The sequence below is a fragment of the Salmo salar genome, chromosome 14 (assembly GCF_965601325.2).
Source record: "Salmo salar chromosome 14, fSalSal1, whole genome shotgun sequence".
Classification (NCBI taxonomy): Eukaryota; Metazoa; Chordata; class Actinopteri; order Salmoniformes; family Salmonidae; genus Salmo; species Salmo salar.
The window spans coordinates 25,223,965-25,241,030 of NC_138304.1; the positions used below are offsets into that span (position 1 = coordinate 25,223,965).

At 41.3% G+C, this 17,066-nt stretch overlaps 1 protein-coding gene across 3 annotated transcripts in view; it reads left to right on the forward strand.

Annotated features, from left to right (window-relative positions):
• LOC106569075 (tenascin-R) overlaps positions 1-17,066 on the forward strand; it is a 127,519-nt gene that overhangs the window by 31,089 nt on the left and 79,364 nt on the right. For 2 of the 3 annotated variants that reach the window (XM_045694089.2, XM_045694091.2), the window contains exon 2: positions 10,086-10,183. The exons of the other annotated variant lie outside the window; for it this stretch is intronic. The gene's annotated coding sequence lies outside the window, so the exon portion shown is untranslated. The remainder of the gene's footprint in view (positions 1-10,085; positions 10,184-17,066) is intronic. 3 annotated transcript variants of the gene reach the window in all.

Consider the following 17,066-nt stretch of genomic DNA (forward strand, 5'->3'; position numbering starts at 1 on the left):
TCTGTGTTTGTTGGAAGAAATTAATCCAAAGGCTTGTTGTAATGGCTGACACTGTGTAATGGCGGACATTAAGCATCTCGCCACCTCCTCCCCCTTTCCTCAATCATTCCATCCTAGATAATGTTGAATTAATGTGTTAAATGTCCAAACCATTGTCCATGCTCATGGTACTCTTATGGCTCTCTAATGGGACTGAAAACTTCTTTGTCATTAAAATCCCATCATTCAAGATGACATTGTCTAAAGATGTTGTAAATGTCACTTTATGTATTTCAAAAATTCAAGGACTAAATTACCATTCACCCAAGCGGCATGAACCAGTGTGATTCTAGCGCTTTCTGAATTTGCCTGGGAAGCGGAATTGCACCAGAGCCACTATTCACCAATGAGGAATTAGCAACTTATAATGAGACATATTTAGCACCTAAATTAGTAAGAATATAAAATTATAATTTGGCAGTTAAAGAATATGTAAAACCTTGCTATAGCCTATGTTGTTACAGATGGATTCTGATATGGACAGGCAGCTACAGTACCTGTCTTTGCAATAGTTTTACATGTTTTTCTGAGAAATGGTGACAGCAGATGGGAATGTCAAACAGGATCATTTCAGAAACAAAGATGTTCGTCCATTTGCTTCCAAATAGAGCAGCAAAGGTCATGTCAATAACTCTCAGCTTGCACTCCAAATGGCACCCTATTCCCTATATAGTGCACTACTTTTGAACATTCCTATGGGCCCTGGTCAGAAGTAGTGCACTATAAAGGGAATAGGGTACGATTTGGGAGACAATTTCACTTTCTACCTCTGGCCATTAATCACTGCGTCATACGTCTGTCATCATGGGGGGCTAATGAGATATACATAGATCATGTCATCCTTACGCTGCAGGGCACTCCTGCTCTTTAAAAACACTCCATTGATTTCAGTGGTTCATGTAGGTCCCGTATTTCGTCCAGATCATAGACCGTGTTTTTGTTTTCATTTTCTCTATGTAAGTGTACGTAATAGATTTGAACATGCCACAATAGGAATTTTGCCCATAATTCATCAAATGTTCATGTAATATCATCATGCGAAATAACGTATAGTGGAGTATGTTTATCATTAAGTGTACAGTATAAGTATATCACCCAAACTGCACTTCAAGTTTTAGCAGAAATCTTGGTCCACATCTGTTCCTCAGTTGAGATATAGCTATATCTACTTCTGCTATTGTCGCTGGGAGATATTTACTACTCTGTGAAACGTTGCTGCTAATTTCTCCCAAACCTTCAATCAGGAGGGTAGGTTACACCAAAATAAACAACCACATTAATCAATCATCCTGTCAGTCAATCTGTAGATCAATAAAACTCTCATCAAACATTGCCAGCAGAGCAATTCATCAAGACCTCAGACTGATTTCTCTTGGAAATAGACTTGGGGCTATACAAAATTATGTATAAATAGCAGGTAGATGCTTCCTGATCGCTTCTCTCAGCTGACCACTGGATGTGGTTAGATGTTTGTTGGTCAGAGGGCCTATTTACTCTTTGGGAATATGCTTAGTAAACCTTAAAACTTTATTGTAGTTTACCTTCACGTGATTTAGTGTAGTAGTCCCTGTTTATGGGTTTAGACGTGTTTACCTTTGATCTTTTACAGTAGTTGTATATCCCAATACTGTAACCTACAAACAAAGTGAACAAAAAGTAATCCATTATCAAACATATTGCAATCAGTTTTTTTGTGTAGTAAAGTTGATGTGCCAAACTATCCTCGCCTGTGAAGAAAACTTATGTTAGACGCATCTATTATGCATGATGAACATGAATGATACTCAAGAGACAACTTGAATATTTTGGCAAGATGACGCGCTCGTCATGCTAAAATGAATATGGTAACAGCCTGTCAAAAATAAATATAATTTGTACCTTAGGAGTCGGTGATGTGTAGAAAATCTCTAATTTATATCCGGCATCCATCTGGATATACACTGTTTTTGAAAATATATTGTATCTGTCTCCATCACAGCTAACGCTACTGTATACTCAAATGATTGAATAGCAGTCATCCTGGATATCTCAATAGGCTTTGAGATGTTTTTATTAATGGCAGTCCATTTGTGTTGGATGCTGAAATATAGCATTACAGAAGTAAGGCTAATATGTGTACCACAGACAGCGGAGTTCTTTATCCTCTCATGAAAGGACCTGATATGGAGCAGTGCATTATCTCCCATCCTTTTGTTGACTCCTGAGAGTGTTCTTAATATCTTGTTTTAGAATACAAAAAATACCAACTAAAAGCAAAGTAACACAGTGAAGGTAATTGTACTATTACAGGACATAAAGGTCTGTGTTGATACATTGACTATCCTGTTCTAAAAGTGGGTTTATTGGATTTATTTGGTCCAGAGGCTTTAGACAACATTTTCCAGATGTACTATGGTCAACTTTAAAGCCAAATAATATTTGATAGTTTAAATAGGTTCACTGTTCACTCTGTTTGATTTCTATAGATGAAGATCTCTTTTAGTCCTCATTCAGACGTATCTTCCAATAGTCCTGTTGTTTTGTGGAATATAATATTTATTTCCTTTCTTTTGATTTATTTAAGAAATATCTTCTAAGAAATCACAGATTGTATTATTCATATATCTTATGTGATTTGGACATCAATACGGAGGCTAAGTGAAGGCCTGTTAGTCTGTTTAACACAGGGCTTGCCTGGCCACAGCTCAGTAATCACTAATTAAATTGCACTAGGACTAAAGGGCAGTTCCAAAGGCAGCAAACATAATCAAAGTTACACCAGCTTAAATATAGCCTTTTCTAGCATGTCATTGAATAGAACGTAATGGTATTACTATGCCTTTCACTAACCAAAGCTGTATTTCGTTCACCTCCCAGTATGTGTCCTCTGTAGAACAATAATACGTGGGGGTAGCTATCCAGGGTGCGGAAGCAGTATGCTGCACAGATGCTTTGAATGTGATGTGTGCTCTTTGCCACCTCTACCACACTAGCTGTAAGGACATTTAGCCTATAACACAGAGTAGCTGAAGTGCGGTGTCAACAAGAGAAAGATCAGGGTATAAAGAAACACTGATATGAAATGTATTCTGCTGCTGGCCTATAGCCCTGTAGCCACTCCCTACTATACGGTATGTCAGTCACGCCTAATGGAACGTGTCTTAAAGAATAAGTGTCATAAGCGGGCTGTGCATGGCAAAACAATAGTACCCTGTCTGGGATGCAATAGATGGTGGAAGTGTAAATACTGTGAACTATCCATGAAATCAATGGGCCACTGGCGGCTCTGTCTGTTCTGCCTGCTGTGGCTCTACAAAGTAGACTTGGCCACATAAAGGATGTTTATTAGTCTGACCATGCTACACTGGGGCCCTCTGTCATCTTCTGATAATAGGTCTGGTGCCACCAATGGACGTTATATCTCAGCTGGTTAAGACACACTCAGTAAGAGGAGAGAGGAGGTAGTTAGTGCCTGTCTCGGGGGGGCTTCCGTTCTTTTCGACAACATGCCCAGTGTTCTCAATTGGGGGTTCGCTTGTTTTTCACAAATCATTTCAAAGGACACACATCTCCCAGGGTAATTATTTTTCCAAACACAAGTCTAGCTGGCTGACAAGTATGTTGTTGTATGACATGAATACCACATTGTGAAGTTTATAGTTTGGGTTTAGAACCACAACGTTAGAGATAGTAAGAGATGAAACAATTGTATGATGTTATCTTCTTAAGACGTACCTTATATTTTATCATGCAATGTGACTCTAAACTCACAATACCATGCAGATGTATGATATAAATTGGTTACTCAATATAGGTCAATGTGAGCCTTCAGACAAATTGCAAAGAAAAATGATATGAATAGTGCTGCTTTTAGCTATATAATGGACAAGAGACTTTGGCCTGCAGACAAGACTCTGGATGTCTGTTTCTTTTTTGTTTTCATTTTCATTCATTTTGCAAGAAAACGCCTAGAGATTTTATAGTGTGTGCAGATGCATTTTGTGTAAAACAAAGTTATTCAAGTTATTTTAGTTTCTACGCACAAAAAAATACATATAGTCAGTATTGGTATAATTGAATCCAAAAGTACAATAAAATTAGTTTAAACCTCTTTTCCTAGTTCCTCGTTCCTCGCTCCTTTACAAACCAGGTCAAGGAAAGGAACATTTTGCAAACTCGTCATAAAACCTGCCTCCATATCTCTAAGGGTCAGCCCTTTGAGTGAGCTCACTGGAAGTTTTGGGACCGTCATGTCATGGAGGACAAAAAGAGAAAGAAGCTATTTTAATTAAAGCTGGCAGATTTACTTGTCGAGGTGGGTTTAAAACATCACCCGTCCGGGCTGATCGAGGCCAGAGTGCCGGCCATAAAAAGGACTTATGCCAGCTACTCCAGTAAAGGATCCCCCTGAGGGATTGGTGGTAAAATTAGTGGAGGCATTTGGAGGCTGTTCTGTAATGAGGAAAAATAGCACTCAGTTCATCTCCTGACAAATAGCAGAGTTGCCAGGCAAGCAGACGCCGGGTTCTTTTTTTCACTTAACTTCACCCAACTTCACCCAGTGAGCTGGGTATAGGATTGTGGGTGGCACATCGAAATAGAGCAGAGGACAACATGAGTGTTCCGCTTAGCAGGCTTTGTCACCGCAAGGCCTTCAGCTTTCATTATCTGTGATGTGGGGCCCACTTGCACTGCTATCGCGACTGTGTTTTTGTTATAGCGATCCATTGTTCGAACATGTTTAAGAAGTGAATAATGGTCCCACCCATAGTTGTAGGAACATTGACACCCAGGGCAATCTTAGGGCTGAATTAAATTAGCCTTCCCTGTAGCTCAGTTGGTAGAGCATGGTGTTTCCAACGCCAGGGTTGTGGGTTTGATTCCCACAGGGGGCCAGCACAAAAAAAAAAAAAAAAATGTATGAAATGAAATGTATGCATTCACTACTGTAAGTCGCTCTGGATAAGAGCGTCTGCTAAATGACTAAAATTAAAACAAAACTTTCACTGCAATGTGGATTTCCCTTATTGCATGTCCGATTGAATTCCAGCCCTAGACTCATACAATAACACCCTTTGCTGTCATGGCTTTTCACATGTGATTTTACTTTTAGATAAAATAGTGCAATAATGTTATTGATTCTTTCTCTTATTATTCTGAAAGTCAATACCCTCTTGGATATCAAATCGATATCAAACATATTAATCTTATATTTGAGGAAGTATTATTACCTAGTGTTATCATTTCAGACATCTGTTCCAATAAATGAAGGCGCAACAGGAGGGTATATTACTAAGTTTACCAGTAAACGGCCAGAATTTTGGTAACTTTAAAGGAATATATGGAATTTTATCAGGTGACATCTAGTGGCCTTTTTGGGTAGGTGTCTGTAATTATCTCTGGCCCTGTGAGGTCCTATCACATGTAAAATAATATATATATTAAATCTAATAAGACGATTTGAAATAAAAAACAGGATGACAAAGCTGGAAAACATTATCCTAAATATAAACATCAAAATAATGAATATCATTGATGTTTAATGTGAGGGTTTCAGTAAGAAAAACACTTCATAAATATATATACTGCTCAAATAAATAAAGGGAACACTTAAACAACACATCCTAGATCTGAATGAAAGAAATAATCTTATTAAATACTTTTTTCTTTACATACTTGAATGTGCTGACAACAAAATCACACAAAAATAATCAATGGAAATCCAATTTATCAACCCATGGAGGTCTGGATTTGGAGTCACACTCAAAATTAAAGTGGAAAACCACACTAAAGGCTGATCCAACTTTGATGTAATGTCCTTAAAACAAGTCAAAATGAGGCTCAGTAGTGTGTGTGGCCTCCACGAGCCTGTATGACCTCCCTACAACGCCTGGGCATGCTCCTGATGAGGTGGCGGATGGTCTCCTGAGGGATCTCCTCCCAGACCTGGACTAAAGCATCCGCCAACTCCTGGACAGTCTGTGGTGCAACTTGGCGTTGGTGGATGGAGCGGGACATGATGTCCCAGATGTGCTCAATTGGATTCAGGTCTGGGGAACGGGCGGGCCAGTCCATAGCATCAATGCCTTCCTCTTGCAGGAACTGTTGACACACTCCAGCCACATGAGGTCTAGCATTGTCTTGCATTAGGAGGAACCCAGGGCCAACCGCACCAGCATATGGTCTCACAAGGGGTCTGAGTATCTCATCTCGGTACCTAATGGCAGTCAGGCTACCTCTGGCGAGCACATGGAGGGCTGTGCGGCCCCCCAAAGAAATGCCACCCCACACCATGACTGACCCACCGCCAAACCAGTCATGCTGGAGGATGTTGCAGGCAGCAGAACGTTCTCCACGGCGTCTCCAGACTCTGTCACGTCTGTCACGTGCTCAGTGTGAACCTGCTTTCATCTGTGAAGAGCACAGGGCGCCAGTGGCGAATTTGCCAATCTTGGTGTTCTCTGGCAAATGCCAAACGTCCTGCACGGTGTTGGGCTGTAAGCACAACCCCCACCTGTGGACGTCGGGCCCTCATACCACCCTCATGGAGTCTGTTTCTGACCGTTTGAGCAGACACATGCACATTTGTAGCCTGCTGGAGGTCATTTTGCAGGGCTCTGGCAGTGCTTCTCCTGCTCCTCCTTGCACAAAGGCGGAGGTAGCGGTCCTGCTGCTGGGTTGTTGCCCTCCTACGGCCTCCTCCACGTCTCCTGATGTACTGGCCTGTCTCCTGGTAGCGCCTCCATGCTCTGGACACTACACTGACAGACACAGCAAACCTTCTTGCCACAACTCGCATTGATGTGCCATCCTGGATGAGCTGCACTACCTGAGCCACTTGTGTGGGTTGTAGACTCCGTCTCATGCTACCACTAGAGTGAAAGCACCGCCAGCGTTCAAAAGTGACCAAAAGATCAGCCAGGAAGCATAGGAACTGAGAAGTGGTCTGTGGTCCCCACCTGCAGAACCACTCCTTTATTGGGGGTGTCTTGCTAATTGCCTATAATTTCCACCTGTTGTCTATTCCATTTGCACAACAGCATGTGAAATGTATTGTCAATCAGTGTTGCTTCCTAAGTGGACAGTTTGATTTCACAGAAGTGTGATTGACTTGGAGTTACATTGTGTTGTTTAAGTGTTCCCTTTATTTTTTTGAGCAGTGTATATATTTATATATATATTTTATATTTATATATTTTACTTTTTTTTACTATGCCAATATGTATTTGTTGTCATACTGTTTGCCGTTGTAAACACAGTCAATAGTTGGAAGAGTTGCAGAGTTGATTGAAAATAATGCATTTTTTAATTAGTAGTGTTTTTCATTAAGTAGTCTATTTTCTCTTCAACCATATGGTCTATCTACTAGAAACTCATGGACAATATGGACACAGATATAAGAAATGAATACTATATGAATAAATGTTCTAAAATTAATTCAAGCATATATTACCAAAGTTACAATAGATTGCCATAGAGTACCTGTTAATTACCAAAATTACTAAAGATTCCAGTAACTGTGCCCTAGATTTCTTAAATACATTTGGGTGGTTTCTCAGAGGCCCTGTCTGTTGCTGTTCTCTGCCTTTCCCTGGTACTCAGCAGCAGCATGGCTTCTTCAAATGCAAGCTTCACGATTAACGTCATGTCTCCTTCAGCCCACCCACTCCAATAAACTGGGCTTCATTAATATGCTGTTCTTCGCAAGCGTGGAGCAAACGCCATGTGATACTGAGAGAGGCACGTGGCATGCCGACAAACAGGCAGGGGGTTTGGAGAAGCACAGGTTTAATGTGCCATTGGCAGTCCTCAAACACACAAGTGTACTCGTGTGAAGTGCAACCCATGCAGCCGCTGTTGATTGCCTCGCTGCCAGATTCCATGAAAATAATCTGACAAGGACCCTCAAAAACGGGCCTGTTCTTTGCTTCATTATTGTCAAGCTTTGAGGTGAACTCAAGGCAATGCTTTTATATTGGTCTCCCTATGAAAGACTGATACATTTATTCCTGGATGAAAAAAAAAGTATAATCAATCGTATTATCTTTTCTCCAGCTGAGAGACAAGCTGCTGTGAGGTGTGATCATTTACCACCTGTATAAAGGTTCTGCTTTTAAAAGGTTTTGTTTTTGTGTGAGAAGACATGCTTCTTTTGGGAATAAACAAAGTACAGGAACTAGAAGCAAACTGACTTCCTAAGCACCATGTCATCCAGAGTGCTTCAAACAATGACGGCACTGAAAGATGGTAGAGTACTTTTTCATTCTGAGTAGCTAGCGCTACCTATGAAAACCAAGAACCACCACTCAAATTTGACGGGAAGCCCAAGAAAATGCCTGCGGTAGAATGACGATTTTTCTTAATCTGTGTTTTGAACCATCACTTCAGCTGTTGTGTGCTCTATTGCTCTCTCATTTGAGCTCTGTTCTTTATTTTTGTAGTTGTGCCTTTGAACTCCAGAAAAGCAGTCGGAGTGGATTGAAATGGGGTTTATTGATTTAAACATCTATTTGTTCCCAGGTTAGGATAACCATTTATAGTATTGCTGTGGGGGAATTTGCTGATATTTATGCATGCTTTGACATCCTGTTCACCTCATCTGTCTTCACTCTAAAAGTGCTTGTTTGAATGTGTTGCTGTGTATTGTGCAATCTGTTTTCGTGGTGAATAAATATTTACTTCAAGCTGAGAACTGACCTTGTAAAAGAGCAGGGAGGGAAATATATCATCACACTTAGGCTGCGTCCTAATTGGCACCCTATTCCCTATATAGTGCACTACTTTTGACCAGAACCCTATGTGGCCTTTGCTGCTGAATATGACCAGAGTGAATGTAATGAATTCTGTCATGTGCTTTGTGCATGAGAGCACTGTGTTTAAAGGGAAGAAAATATGATCACAGAGCTTTATGACCTCAAGAGCAGGTTAAAAGACTCAGGAGGATTGGCAGCACAGAGACGGCTCAGTGCAGACTGAGGCAAGGCCGCCTCTCTATATGCTGCAAAACCCTTGTGTTTGGGTTGTTTCCATTTCTTTCTAAGGCTTCCCTGTCTTTCATGTTGTCACTAAGAGCTGATCATTTCTATTTTGCGTTTTAGTTTGCTCTAAGTAGCTGTATCAAACTGAGCCCATGCTTCAAGGATATGTGATGGTATCAGGTTAATTTCAGGTGGCGATAGTGTCATTTACCATGATGAATGACATCACCAAGTCAACTTGCTTGAAACTGGCATTATGGGATTATTGGCTCTGTTGTCTTCGGCTACATTTGAGAGGAGGTAAATATGATTAACTGTCAGTGAATGCATGGATTCACTTCTGACTACATGACTTATGGCCCATAACGAGATATTTTGTCTCAGTTGTGGCTGGCCAACCATTTTGTATTATTAGCATACGAGATGTTTAACTCTCACTATCGTGGATACCTCACTCTCAGCAGTGGCACATTTGGTGGTATTAACTTTGAAAGGATATTGGTCCTCTTGTAACACATATTTATGGTTCAGTGACTCCGAGAATGATTGGTTTGTTCTTTTATCCAATCTGTGCACAGAATGTTGAGCAATTCAATGTAATACCCTATGACTATGGCACACAGAACTCATTTCAAAGGAGTTAGTGTAGTAGTACATTATCATAGAATTAGGAATTCTACTTTAAATACTAATTTAATAGGATCTCTATTTATATTCTGTTCTCCATTGTGACATTATTTTAAACCCTCTCCTAATAAAAGCGTTCGTTCGAGGCAGACAATGTTTCTGACAGAATCATACAATGGAAAGTCCAACACAGACATCACACAGGGCACAGTGCCCACATAGGTTTGACCTGCCAGCAATTCCTGCTATTGCTATTACCAATGGTACGTTTGATACTGTTATCAGTAGGTTAACACTTGAATCAAAAACTTTGAGAAAGCATGCAGATTACATACAGTTAATCTTTCAGAATTACAAGACGGAAAACTAGAGGATCAAACCATTTACGGTACAGCATAAACACCATTCAATATTGACATTTCTCTACACCTTTGTTTTTATCAACAATGTTTACATCCACAGACAGACCTTCAGACAGACAGACAGACAGGCCATTCACCATTGAACACAGAAGCTTCTGTTGGAGCCGAGACACAGCACAGAAAATGGAGGGAGAACAGGTATGCGTCTCAAATGGCACTCTATTCCCTATATAGTGCACTACTTTTGACCAGGGGTGTTAGTGGAGAGTAGTGGCTAGCCAGCTAAGCTAACCATCACCAGCCCGAAGCAAGGGGGACGTGATGGGACAGCAAGGTGCGCTGCTGAGGCAATGGACCTGACTGTCTCTCTACTCTGACCGGCTCTCTCCTCTGCTCATCTGATAATCAGACCATCAATGCTTCTTCCGATCGCACTGCCATCAGATATGCTTCCCCGATCATCCATCATACCTTCCAGTTCCATTACTCTCACCATTTATTGTTGATTGTAGATGTTTTTGGACTTGTATATGCAATTCAGCTGCCATGTATGCAAAATAAAAATGTTTAAAATAATTTGGGAAGCATCCCTGGTCTTCCTCCATCCATGTTTGCCTTTCTAATTACTTCAGATAGGAACCGGACAGTGATTGTTGCAAATGTGCATTGATTTGGGGGGATTCTAAAGGCGTATTGTATGTCGTGAATGCCACAGAGCCTGCTGCGATAGGAAGGAACCCTGTGCTTTCTACCTGGGCCCTGTCTGCAGCCAGACTGCGAGAGTACATCCTAAATGGTACAATATTATTTATATAGTACACTACGTTTGACCAGGTCAAAAGTAGTGCACTATGTAGGGAATAGGGTACCATTTGGGACACACTTGAGGCATTGATTTGCCATGCAACAATGTACAGTATGTGCGTACCTTGCACATCCAGATGGCTCAGGCCAACTAAGTGTTTGTTATCATCACTCAACATCACTAGTCCAAACAAATCAGTAGGAAAGGTTAGGGAGGTGATTTCAGTGCATCTGGTCAATTACCAATGACCAATGAGACACTTTAGTATCAAACATGCAAAGTGATTGCAGCAATGCATCATACATACTTGAGTTATGACTAGTTTGATTGATAATATTAAATTTGTATCTTGTGCTAACAGGGCTTGAATAAGTTGAGTGCCACTCTGGCTATGTGTGAAAGGGATAGATCAGATCTGCTGTGTGTGAGAGGGATAGATTAGATGTGTTGTGTGTGTGAGAGGGATAGATCAGACGTGTTGTGTGTGAGAGGGATAGATCAAATGTGCTGTGTGTGAGAGGGATAGATCAGATGTGCTGTGTATGAGAGGGATAGATCAGATGTGGTGTGTGTGAGAAGGATAGATCAGATGTGCTGTGTGTGAGAGGGATAGATCAGATGTGATGTGCTGTGTGTGAGAAGGATAGATCAGATGTGATGTGCTGTGTGTGAGAGGGATAGTTCAGATGTGCTGTGTGTGAGAGGGATAGATCAGATGTGCTGTGTGTGAGAGGGATAGATCAGATGTGCTGTGTGTGAGAGGGATAGATCAGATGTGATGTGTGTGAGAGGGATAGATCAGATGTGCTGTGTGTGAGAGGGATAGTTCAGATGTGCTGTGTGTGAGAGGGATAGATCAGATGTGCTGTGTGTGAGAGGGATAGTTCAGATGTGCTGTGTGTGAGAGGGATAGATCAGATGTGCTGTGTGTGAGAGGGATAGATCAGATGTGATGTGTGTGAGAGGGATAGATCAGATGTGCTGTGTGTGAGAGGGATAGATCAGATGTGCTGTGTGTGAGAGGGATAGATCAGATGTGCTGTGTGTGAGAGGGATAGATCAGATGTGATGTGTGTGAGAGGGATAGATCAGATGTGATGTGTGTGAGAGGGATAGATCAGATGTGCTGTGTGTGAGAGGGATAGATCAGATGTGCTGTGTGTGAGAGGGATAGATCAGATGTGCTGTGTGTGAGAAGGATAGATCAGAGGTGCTGTGTGTGAGAGGGATAGATCAGATGTGATGTGCTGTGTGTGAGAGGGATACTTCAGATGTGCTGTGTGTGAGAGGGATAGATCAGATGTGCTGTGTGTGAGAGGGATAGATCAGATGTGATGTGCTGTATGTGAGAGGGATACTTCAGATGTGCTGTGTGTGAGAGGGATAGATCAGATGTGCTGTGTGTGAGAAGGATAGATCAGAGGTGCTGTGTGTGAGAGGGATAGATCAGATGTGATGTGCTGTGTGTGAGAGGGATACTTCAGATGTGCTATGTGTGAGAGGGATAGATCAGATGTGCTGTGTGTGAGAAGGATAGATCAGATGTGCTGTGTGTGAGAGGGATAGATCAGATGTGCTGTGTGTGAGAGGGATAGATCAGATGTGCTGTGTGTGAGAAGGATAGATCAGATGTGCTGTGTGTGAGAGGGATAGATCAGATGTGATGTGTGTGAGAGGGATAGATCAGATGTGCTGTGTGTGAGAAGGATAGATCAGATGGGCTGTGTGTGAGAGGGATAGATCAGATGTGATGTGTGTGAGAGGGATAGATCAGATGTGCTGTGTGTGAGAAGGATAGATCAGATGTGCTGTGTGTGAGAGGGATAGATCAGATGTGCTGTGTGTGAGAGGGATAGATCAGATGTGATGTGTGTGAGAGGGATAGATCAGATGTGCTGTGTGTGAGAAGGATAGATCAGATGTGCTGTGTGTGAGAGGGATAGATCAGATGTGATGTGCTGTGTGTGAGAGGGATACTTCAGATGTGCTGTGTGTGAGAAGGATAGATCAGAGGTGCTGTGTGTGAGAGGGATAGATCAGATGTGATGTGCTGTGTGTGAGAGGGATACTTCAGATGTGCTGTATGTGAGAGGGATAGATCAGATGTGCTGTGTGAGAAGGATAGATCAGATGTGCTGTGTGTGAGAGGGATAGATCAGATGTGCTGTGTGTGAGAGGTATAGATCAGATGTTAAAGGTGCAGAGGTTGCAAGTGTTCTCGGATCAATCCAAGCATGGTCAGCAACAGGAAGGTTAGTCATTGGACAAAAAAGGAATTGGCTCCCTGCAATCATTGATATACGATTGTGAATCAAGTCTGAGACCTGCAATTGTTATTTTAAAAGAGGATTTATTATTGAATGAATGCATTATGTTGGAATGTGTTGTTTTTCCTTTTGTAAGATTGTTCAATGCTGGTAGAGAAGTGATCTAAATTAGATTTATTTTAAGTTGTTCTACACGTCTTTCTTTTGGTCGTGGATCCTGTGTAGTGTCTATCTTGATGACTTGTCTTTTTCTTCATGTATTGTTATATTTCAGGACCTAGGATCTTAATTTGAGGCAGTTTGCTACAACAGGAAATAATCCTGCATCAACAGGAAACATTCATTATTATTTGGATTATAATTAATGGACATTTTTTGTACGGATTGTTTGATTTTCAAATCAAGTCTGAAATTTGAAAGTGGAAATGATAAACTTCAGAAACCTCAAAAACGTTATTCCGCAACAAGGTGATCAAATTAAGATCCTATATTTGTATGGGCTCCTGAGTGGCACAGCGGTCTAAGGCACTGCATCTCAGTGCTAGAGGTGTCACTACAGACCCTGGTTCGATCCTGGTCTGTTTCACAACAAGCCGTGATCAGGAGTCACATAGGGTGGTGTGCAATTAGGGGAGGGTTTGGCTGGGGTAGGCCATCATTGTAAATAAGAATTTGTTCTCAACTGACATTGAAGGTTGTGTATAGCTTAAAGAACACTAGTCAATTGCCTCAGCTGAAATTATAACCTTTCCCTGTACTATGTACCTACAGTAGGCAGACACTGCATACATACAGATGTGTAGACATGAATAATGCTGTGGTATTCTTTGTTCCCACCCCTCTCTCTCTCTGGGTAGCTTTGAATAATGGAACACCTTCAATGGCTGAGAATCTGTCAGCTCCACAGAAACTTGGAAAAGGACTGTACACCTTCTGAATATGGTTTTAGATGAGATTTAATGTAATTTACCTGCCTAATGAGACACAGAGGCATTTGTAATTTCAACTGGAGCTCGCTGCTCGTCATGGTTTGCTGCATTGTGTACCTACATCTCCTGCTTGATTGGTGGTTTATTTTTAGTTGTCTGGGAAAGTCGGGGCGGCCTTTAATGAATGAGACCTTTTTCCAACTGTAACGTAGGAGAAACCCACAGTTGCCAAGATGGCAATGTTCAATGGTAGGACCCAGCCAAAGAGGGATAGACCTTTGTGTTAGATTCAGTAACTACCCTACATACAGGACAGACATTAGACATACTGTATCTTTCCTTACAAGTATTGTACCTTACAGAGGCCTCCACAAAGAATCCAGGTTCAGCCAGGATACATCAGATAACCACCCTACATACTTTACAGCACAGACATAGTCTATCGTAATAGACAATATTAAAGAGGCATCCATCTAGAGTGTCAATGACCATGTAGGTGCCCACTGAACTTGAAAAGTGATCATAAATATTCCCTGTGAAAATACTCAGAGTGGACACATTGAGTACCTGTTATTTCCTTGTAGGATCCCCATTGATGCAGTCCATGGCCCTGATGAGAGGTACTTCATCAGCTCCAAATTCACAGGAACTGTCACAGTCTTCAATTCTCCATCTCCATTTCAAAGCAGTGACCAAGGGGCCTCTGCTCCAAATGACCCCAACTACTTTTGACCAGAGCCCTATGGACCCCCTTATGGACCCCCTTATAGACCCCCCTGTAGACCCCCTATGGGCCCCCCTATAGACTCCCTATGGGCCCCCCTATAAACCCCCTATGGCCCCCCCTATGCCCCCCTATAGACCCCCCTATCACCCCCCTATAGACTCCACCCTCCTATAGACCCCCTTATAGACCCCCTGTAGACCCCCTATGGGCCCCCCTATGGACCCCCTATGTGCCCCCCTATGAACCCCCTATGCCCCCCCATAGACACCCCTATCAACCCCCCTATAGACCCCCCCCTCCTATGGACCCCCCTATAGACACCCCAATAGACACCCCTATAGACACCCTCTACAGACCCCCCTATAGACCCCCCTATAGACACCCCTATAGACCCCCCTATATACCCCCCTATATACCCCCCTATTGACCCCCCTATAGACCCCCATAGACACCCCTATAGACCCCCCTATAGACCCCCCTATAGACACCCCTATAGACCCCCCTATGGACTCCCCTATAGACCCCCCTATAGACACCCCTATAGACCACCTCAAAAGTATTGCACTAAATAAGGTGCCATTTGAGACTGAAGCAAAGTAGAAAATCAAATCAAATGTTGCACAGTTTAGCAGTTGTTATGGCGGGTGCAGCGAAATATTTATGTTCCCTAGTTCCTATCAATCAATGCAGTAAAACAACAAAACACAGCACACTACAGTATATATGTATATATGCTATCCATTTTTATTTTTAATCCCTGGCCCCCGTTCCCGCAAGAGGCCTTTTGCCTTTTGGTAGGCCGTCATTGTAAATAAGAATTTGTTCTTAACTGACTTGCCTAGTTATATAAAGGTTAAATAAAATAAAATAAATATATTTTTGTTATCAAAAAAAGTGTAGAGCCAATAGCAATTGGCCAATAGCATTTAATTGCCTGGCTTTATGTGGGCTGCTGAGGAGTAATAGCCACTCAGCACTTCTGTCTACATGATAGATGCTGTTAATGGATGTCTGGGTTGGTGGTGTTTTCGAGGGTGTATAGCCAGTAGCACTGGGTTGAGGAAGTCCATGTAGTGGAGTAATAAGAAACTATGGTTCACACAAACCCAAAGGAGTCCCAATTGGAAAGCACTCATGCTTGGTTCAAAGTACAGAACTTGTTAGCCCTTTCTGTGATCAGTCTCACAATTCAGTCCTATCAATGCAATGGCTTGTCACAACGTGCATGCCGTACCATTAGGGGAAAGATGTCTACACAATATGTGCTGTCCATTTTAGTTGAATTAAAGAAGTCTACACAGTATATGCTGTCCATTTTAGTTGAATTAAAGCACATTTTCTTATTTTCCTTTCATTTTATTTGAGTGAATATGACATTTCCCAAACCATTTAGTACAACGCACAACCCAGTACAGACCATATTTGCACTTCAATTCAGCTGTTGTTGTTTTCTTCCATAGTTATTAAATGGCTTGCAGAGGTCAATAGCCTGAATAATGTCCTCTGCCATTGAATAGACAGCAAACACGAACAGTTACCATGGAATGTCTATTGTTGCCAGCAAAAATGTGAACTTGTGAAAGAGAACTGGGGAAACTGCTGAGCGTTCTCAATTCAAATGGAATCTTAATATCTGCAGATAGAGGAATACTGTAGACTAGACTACCCCCACTGTAGAATTATAGAAATATTTGTGTTTTCCGCATTTCTGGTTACTGAAAATATATTTAATTTCTCATTGTGATGACACCATAGATTATTAAAGGATGTTGTGAATGTGTGATAGTATCAAATAGGATTTATGTGAAACAAAGTTCCTATCATAGAAAAGGTAAATATCTAATTATAATGTATATGCCTAACTGAAATGCATAGTCATGATATTTGTTGTGGAAAGCAGACCTGGGTTCAAACATATGTTTTTGAGTATCTGGTATTAAAAATACTTTTCTGTGTATTTGAGTATTTTGAAATACACAACCCAAAACAAATACTTTTATTTGAGTATTTGAGTTGTTATTTGTAACAAAAATCTATAACTTTTTCAAATTCATTTTCAAATACCTGGGTTAAATGCATGGGAGTGTATTTGCGTCAGTGTATTTTACATTTTAAAATGTATTAAAAAGTGAGACATCTAAGTGTACAAACCATTAGGAACACCTTCTCTTTCCATGACATAGACTGAAAAGGTGAATCCAGGTGAAAGCTACAGTGTCTTGCGAAAGTATTCACCTCCTTGGCATTTTTCCTATTTTGTTGCCTTACAACCTGGATTTTTGGGGGGTTTGTATCATTTGATTTACACAACATGCCTATCACTTAGAAGACGCAAAATATTTTTTATTGTGAT